The sequence below is a fragment of the Taudactylus pleione genome, unplaced genomic scaffold (genome assembly GCF_031769625.1).
Source record: "Taudactylus pleione unplaced genomic scaffold, aTauple2 ptg000050l, whole genome shotgun sequence".
NCBI classification, from domain to species: Eukaryota; Metazoa; Chordata; class Amphibia; order Anura; family Myobatrachidae; genus Taudactylus; species Taudactylus pleione.
In genome coordinates this window covers 2,970,001-2,977,500 of record NW_028284452.1, presented here as the reverse complement: position 1 = coordinate 2,977,500, position 7,500 = coordinate 2,970,001, and the positions used below count along the sequence as shown (strand labels likewise).

Below are 7,500 nucleotides of genomic sequence, written 5' to 3'. Positions count from 1 at the left end.
CTTAGGTCGCTGGTTCAATTCCGGCTCGAAGGAAACAATTTTTTTTGATTATCTTAGATGGCCATTTATGTAATTTTACACATTCTAAACCATGCAAACCATGCAAAACATAAACCCTTCTCCTAATTATGTTAAAATAAACACTTTAACACATGTGAGGTAGTTGTGGCCGAGTGGTTAAGGCGATGGACTAGAAATCCATTGGGGTCTCCCCGCGTTGGTTGAAATCCTGCCGACTACGTGCAGATTGATGTTTTCTTTTTCTTCAAATTTTACCAAATCTTGCAGCTAGTGATGCTAAGAGTGAGAACAGGCATTAGTGCATCAAAATATTTGGGATGCCAGTCTGTTCTCTTTTTTATCTTTCACACATTTTCTTCCATTCATTGAGCCTAAGCCCAGTCACTCTTAGCAGCCACACTGATTACCTTTTATTTATTTGGAAATGCATATTCAATGTCAACATTGAAAGAAATGTTTGTATATCTAGCAAAATATCAAAGACATTTGGCACACTAGAAGGTGCAAAATTAAGATCAATTGTTAGGAGATTAATCTGTTAATCTGTGAGTTCTAAGGTAGATACAAGACAAATTGTGTTTTGATATAGTATATTTTTGATTAGTTGATTTTAATTTACATAAAGAAATTAGCTTTCCATATTTTGGTTTGCTGCAAGACTATATTTGGGCTCCATTATTTCTTGAACAATTAAACAGTTAAAAAAACAAGCTAAATTTGAAAAGTGAAAAAGTGTTGATGTTTTAAAGCTATATCTAGCAAAATATCAAATACATTTGGTCATTAGAATGTGCAAAATTAAGCCCAATTGTTAGTAGATAAATCTGTTAATTTGTGAGTTCTAAGGTAGATACGATTTTGATATGGCATATTTTTGATTAGTTGATTTTAATTTACATATGCAACGTAGCTTTTTCTATATTTTGTTTTGCTGCAATATTATATTTGGGCCCCATTATTTCTTGAACAATTAAACACTTAAAAAAACAAGCTAAATTTGAAAAGTGAAAAAGTGTTGATATTTTAAAGTATCTCTAATCTTGATGTAAATGTGGCTACAGATGGAAGATCTATGAAAACTGCTTTCTAAACTAGCTGTTGCCAGATGATAGAAAAATAACAAATTTAAGTTAAACTTCTGACTGTAGAGGAGTTTGGTACAGCAATCCTTAGGTCGCTGGTTCAATTCCGGCTCGAAGGAAACAATTTTTTTTGATTATCTTAGATGGCCATTTATGTAATTTTACACATTCTAAACCATGCAAACCATGCAAAACATAAACCCTTCTCCTAATTATGTTAAAATAAACACTTTAACACATGTGAGGTAGTTGTGGCCGAGTGGTTAAGGCAATGGACTAGAAATCCATTGGGGTCTCCCCGCATAGGTTCAAATCCTGCTGACTACGTGCAGATTGATGTTTTCTTTTTCTTCAAATTTTACCAAATCTTGCAGCTAGTGATGCTAAGAGTGAGAACAGGCATTAGTGCATCAAAATATTTGGGATGCCAGTCTGTTCTCTTTTTTATCTTTCACACATTTTCTTCCATTCATTGAGCCTAAGCCCAGTCACTCTTAGCAGCCACACTGATTACCTTTTATTTATTTGGAAATGCATATTCAATGTCAACATTGAAAGAAATGTTTGTATATCTAGCAAAATATCAAAGACATTTGGCACACTAGGAGGTGCAAAATTAACATCAATTGTTAGGAGATTAATCTGTTAATCTGTGAGTTCTAAGGTAGATACAAGACAAATTGTGTTTTGATATGGCATATTTTTGATTAGTTGATTTTAATTTACATAAAGAAATTAGTTTTCCATATTTTGGTTTGCTGCAAGACTATATTTGGGCTCCATTATTTCTTGAACAATTAAACAGTTAAAAAAACAAGCTAAATTTGAAAAGTGAAAAAGTGTTGATGTTTTAAAGCTATATCTAGCAAAATATCAAATACATTTGGTCATTATAATGTGCAAAATTAAACCCAATTGTTAGTAGATAAATCTGTTAATTTGTGAGTTCTAAGGTAGATATGATTTTGATATGGCATATTTTTGATTAGTTGATTTTAATTTACATATGCAACGTAGCTTTTTCTATATTTTGTTTTGCTGCAATATTATATTTGGGCCCCATTATTTCTTCAACAATTAAACACTTAAAAAAACAAGCTAAATTTGAAAAGTGAAAAAGTGTTGATATTTTAAAGTATCTCTAATCTTGATGTAAATGTGGCTACAGATGGAAGATCTATGAAAACTGCTTTCTAAACTAGCTGTTGCCAGATGATAGAAAAATAACAAATTTAAGTTAAACTTCTGACTGTAGAGGAGTTTGGTACAGCAATCCTTAGGTCGCTGGTTCAATTCCGGCTCGAAGGAAACAATTTTTTTTGATTATCTTAGATGGCCATTTATGTAATTTTACACATTCTAAACCATGCAAACCATGCAAAACATAAACCCTTCTCCTAATTATGTTAAAATAAACACTTTAACACATGTGAGGTAGTTGTGGCCGAGTGGTTAAGGCGATGGACTAGAAATCCATTGGGGTCTCCCCGCGTTGGTTGAAATCCTGCCGACTACGTGCAGATTGATGTTTTCTTTTTCTTCAAATTTTACCAAATCTTGCAGCTAGTGATGCTAAGAGTGAGAACAGGCATTAGTGCATCAAAATATTTGGGATGCCAGTCTGTTCTCTTTTTTATCTTTCACACATTTTCTTCCATTCATTGAGCCTAAGCCCAGTCACTCTTAGCAGCCACACTGATTACCTTTTATTTATTTGGAAATGCATATTCAATGTCAACATTGAAAGAAATGTTTGTATATCTAGCAAAATATCAAAGACATTTGGCACACTAGAAGGTGCAAAATTAAGATCAATTGTTAGGAGATTAATCTGTTAATCTGTGAGTTCTAAGGTAGATACAAGACAAATTGTGTTTTGATATAGTATATTTTTGATTAGTTGATTTTAATTTACATAAAGAAATTAGCTTTCCATATTTTGGTTTGCTGCAAGACTATATTTGGGCTCCATTATTTCTTGAACAATTAAACAGTTAAAAAAACAAGCTAAATTTGAAAAGTGAAAAAGTGTTGATGTTTTAAAGCTATATCTAGCAAAATATCAAATACATTTGGTCATTAGAATGTGCAAAATTAAGCCCAATTGTTAGTAGATAAATCTGTTAATTTGTGAGTTCTAAGGTAGATATGATTTTGATATGGCATATTTTTGATTAGTTGATTTTAATTTACATATGCAACGTAGCTTTTTCTATATTTTGTTTTGCTGCAATATTATATTTGGGCCCCATTATTTCTTCAACAATTAAACACTTAAAAAAACAAGCTAAATTTGAAAAGTGAAAAAGTGTTTATATTTTAAAGTATCTCTAATTTTGATGTAAATGTGGCTACAGATGGAAGATCTATGAAAACTGCTTTCTAAACTAGCTGTTGCCAGATGATAGAAAAATAACAAATTTAAGTTAAACTTCTGACTGTAGAGGAGTTTGGTACAGCAATCCTTAGGTCGCTGGTTCAATTCCGGCTCGAAGGAAACAATTTTTTTTGATTATCTTAGATGGCCATTTATGTAATTTTACACATTCTAAACCATGCAAACCATGCAAAACATAAACCCTTCTCCTAATTATGTTAAAATAAACACTTTAACACATGTGAGGTAGTTGTGGCCGAGTGGTTAAGGCGATGGACTAGAAATCCATTGGGGTCTCCCCGCGTTGGTTGAAATCCTGCCGACTACGTGCAGATTGATGTTTTCTTTTTCTTCAAATTTTACCAAATCTTGCAGCTAGTGATGCTAAGAGTGAGAACAGGCATTAGTGCATCAAAATATTTGGGATGCCAGTCTGTTCTCTTTTTTATCTTTCACACATTTTCTTCCATTCATTGAGCCTAAGCCCAGTCACTCTTAGCAGCCACACTGATTACCTTTTATTTATTTGGAAATGCATATTCAATGTCAACATTGAAAGAAATGTTTGTATATCTAGCAAAATATCAAAGACATTTGGCACACTAGAAGGTGCAAAATTAAGATCAATTGTTAGGAGATTAATCTGTTAATCTGTGAGTTCTAAGGTAGATACAAGACAAATTGTGTTTTGATATAGTATATTTTTGATTAGTTGATTTTAATTTACATAAAGAAATTAGCTTTCCATATTTTGGTTTGCTGCAAGACTATATTTGGGCTCCATTATTTCTTGAACAATTAAACAGTTAAAAAAACAAGCTAAATTTGAAAAGTGAAAAAGTGTTGATGTTTTAAAGCTATATCTAGCAAAATATCAAATACATTTGGTCATTAGAATGTGCAAAATTAAGCCCAATTGTTAGTAGATAAATCTGTTAATTTGTGAGTTCTAAGGTAGATACGATTTTGATATGGCATATTTTTGATTAGTTGATTTTAATTTACATATGCAACGTAGCTTTTTCTATATTTTGTTTTGCTGCAATATTATATTTGGGCCCCATTATTTCTTGAACAATTAAACACTTAAAAAAACAAGCTAAATTTGAAAAGTGAAAAAGTGTTGATATTTTAAAGTATCTCTAATCTTGATGTAAATGTGGCTACAGATGGAAGATCTATGAAAACTGCTTTCTAAACTAGCTGTTGCCAGATGATAGAAAAATAACAAATTTAAGTTAAACTTCTGACTGTAGAGGAGTTTGGTACAGCAATCCTTAGGTCGCTGGTTCAATTCCGGCTCGAAGGAAACAATTTTTTTTGATTATCTTAGATGGCCATTTATGTAATTTTACACATTCTAAACCATGCAAACCATGCAAAACATAAACCCTTCTCCTAATTATGTTAAAATAAACACTTTAACACATGTGAGGTAGTTGTGGCCGAGTGGTTAAGGCAATGGACTAGAAATCCATTGGGGTCTCCCCGCATAGGTTCAAATCCTGCTGACTACGTGCAGATTGATGTTTTCTTTTTCTTCAAATTTTACCAAATCTTGCAGCTAGTGATGCTAAGAGTGAGAACAGGCATTAGTGCATCAAAATATTTGGGATGCCAGTCTGTTCTCTTTTTTATCTTTCACACATTTTCTTCCATTCATTGAGCCTAAGCCCAGTCACTCTTAGCAGCCACACTGATTACCTTTTATTTATTTGGAAATGCATATTCAATGTCAACATTGAAAGAAATGTTTGTATATCTAGCAAAATATCAAAGACATTTGGCACACTAGGAGGTGCAAAATTAACATCAATTGTTAGGAGATTAATCTGTTAATCTGTGAGTTCTAAGGTAGATACAAGACAAATTGTGTTTTGATATGGCATATTTTTGATTAGTTGATTTTAATTTACATAAAGAAATTAGTTTTCCATATTTTGGTTTGCTGCAAGACTATATTTGGGCTCCATTATTTCTTGAACAATTAAACAGTTAAAAAAACAAGCTAAATTTGAAAAGTGAAAAAGTGTTGATGTTTTAAAGCTATATCTAGCAAAATATCAAATACATTTGGTCATTATAATGTGCAAAATTAAACCCAATTGTTAGTAGATAAATCTGTTAATTTGTGAGTTCTAAGGTAGATATGATTTTGATATGGCATATTTTTGATTAGTTGATTTTAATTTACATATGCAACGTAGCTTTTTCTATATTTTGTTTTGCTGCAATATTATATTTGGGCCCCATTATTTCTTCAACAATTAAACACTTAAAAAAACAAGCTAAATTTGAAAAGTGAAAAAGTGTTGATATTTTAAAGTATCTCTAATCTTGATGTAAATGTGGCTACAGATGGAAGATCTATGAAAACTGCTTTCTAAACTAGCTGTTGCCAGATGATAGAAAAATAACAAATTTAAGTTAAACTTCTGACTGTAGAGGAGTTTGGTACAGCAATCCTTAGGTCGCTGGTTCAATTCCGGCTCGAAGGAAACAATTTTTTTTGATTATCTTAGATGGCCATTTATGTAATTTTACACATTCTAAACCATGCAAACCATGCAAAACATAAACCCTTCTCCTAATTATGTTAAAATAAACACTTTAACACATGTGAGGTAGTTGTGGCCGAGTGGTTAAGGCGATGGACTAGAAATCCATTGGGGTCTCCCCGCGTTGGTTGAAATCCTGCCGACTACGTGCAGATTGATGTTTTCTTTTTCTTCAAATTTTACCAAATCTTGCAGCTAGTGATGCTAAGAGTGAGAACAGGCATTAGTGCATCAAAATATTTGGGATGCCAGTCTGTTCTCTTTTTTATCTTTCACACATTTTCTTCCATTCATTGAGCCTAAGCCCAGTCACTCTTAGCAGCCACACTGATTACCTTTTATTTATTTGGAAATGCATATTCAATGTCAACATTGAAAGAAATGTTTGTATATCTAGCAAAATATCAAAGACATTTGGCACACTAGAAGGTGCAAAATTAAGATCAATTGTTAGGAGATTAATCTGTTAATCTGTGAGTTCTAAGGTAGATACAAGACAAATTGTGTTTTGATATAGTATATTTTTGATTAGTTGATTTTAATTTACATAAAGAAATTAGCTTTCCATATTTTGGTTTGCTGCAAGACTATATTTGGGCTCCATTATTTCTTGAACAATTAAACAGTTAAAAAAACAAGCTAAATTTGAAAAGTGAAAAAGTGTTGATGTTTTAAAGCTATATCTAGCAAAATATCAAATACATTTGGTCATTAGAATGTGCAAAATTAAGCCCAATTGTTAGTAGATAAATCTGTTAATTTGTGAGTTCTAAGGTAGATATGATTTTGATATGGCATATTTTTGATTAGTTGATTTTAATTTACATATGCAACGTAGCTTTTTCTATATTTTGTTTTGCTGCAATATTATATTTGGGCCCCATTATTTCTTCAACAATTAAACACTTAAAAAAACAAGCTAAATTTGAAAAGTGAAAAAGTGTTTATATTTTAAAGTATCTCTAATTTTGATGTAAATGTGGCTACAGATGGAAGATCTATGAAAACTGCTTTCTAAACTAGCTGTTGCCAGATGATAGAAAAATAACAAATTTAAGTTAAACTTCTGACTGTAGAGGAGTTTGGTACAGCAATCCTTAGGTCGCTGGTTCAATTCCGGCTCGAAGGAAACAATTTTTTTTGATTATCTTAGATGGCCATTTATGTAATTTTACACATTCTAAACCATGCAAACCATGCAAAACATAAACCCTTCTCCTAATTATGTTAAAATAAACACTTTAACACATGTGAGGTAGTTGTGGCCGAGTGGTTAAGGCGATGGACTAGAAATCCATTGGGGTCTCCCCGCGTAGGTTCAAATCCTGCCGACTTCGTGCAGATTGATGTTTTCTTTTTCTTCAAATTTTACCAAATCTTGCAGTTAGTGATGCTAAGAGTGAGAACAGGCATTAGTGAATCAAAATATTTGGGATGCCAGTCTGTTCTCTTTTTTATCTTT

At 32.1% G+C, this 7,500-nt stretch overlaps 7 non-coding genes across 7 annotated transcripts; all 7 read left to right on the top strand.

The window, feature by feature from the left end:
* The first annotated feature begins 159 nt into the window (after nucleotides 1–159).
* TRNAS-AGA (transfer RNA serine (anticodon AGA)) lies at nucleotides 160–241 on the top strand. The gene has a single exon. It is a non-coding gene; the product is annotated as a tRNA-Ser (tRNA).
* A 1,107-nt stretch (nucleotides 242–1,348) lies between these two features.
* Nucleotides 1,349–1,430, top strand: TRNAS-AGA (transfer RNA serine (anticodon AGA)). Its single transcript has one exon. It is a non-coding gene; the product is annotated as a tRNA-Ser (tRNA).
* Nucleotides 1,431–2,537: 1,107 nt separating this feature from the next.
* On the top strand, nucleotides 2,538–2,619 carry TRNAS-AGA (transfer RNA serine (anticodon AGA)). The gene has a single exon. It is a non-coding gene; the product is annotated as a tRNA-Ser (tRNA).
* A 1,107-nt stretch (nucleotides 2,620–3,726) lies between these two features.
* Nucleotides 3,727–3,808, top strand: TRNAS-AGA (transfer RNA serine (anticodon AGA)). Its single transcript has one exon. It is a non-coding gene; the product is annotated as a tRNA-Ser (tRNA).
* A 1,107-nt stretch (nucleotides 3,809–4,915) lies between these two features.
* On the top strand, nucleotides 4,916–4,997 carry TRNAS-AGA (transfer RNA serine (anticodon AGA)). Its single transcript has one exon. It is a non-coding gene; the product is annotated as a tRNA-Ser (tRNA).
* A 1,107-nt stretch (nucleotides 4,998–6,104) lies between these two features.
* Nucleotides 6,105–6,186, top strand: TRNAS-AGA (transfer RNA serine (anticodon AGA)). Its single transcript has one exon. It is a non-coding gene; the product is annotated as a tRNA-Ser (tRNA).
* Nucleotides 6,187–7,293: 1,107 nt separating this feature from the next.
* TRNAS-AGA (transfer RNA serine (anticodon AGA)) lies at nucleotides 7,294–7,375 on the top strand. Its single transcript has one exon. It is a non-coding gene; the product is annotated as a tRNA-Ser (tRNA).
* Nucleotides 7,376–7,500: the final 125 nt, after the last annotated feature.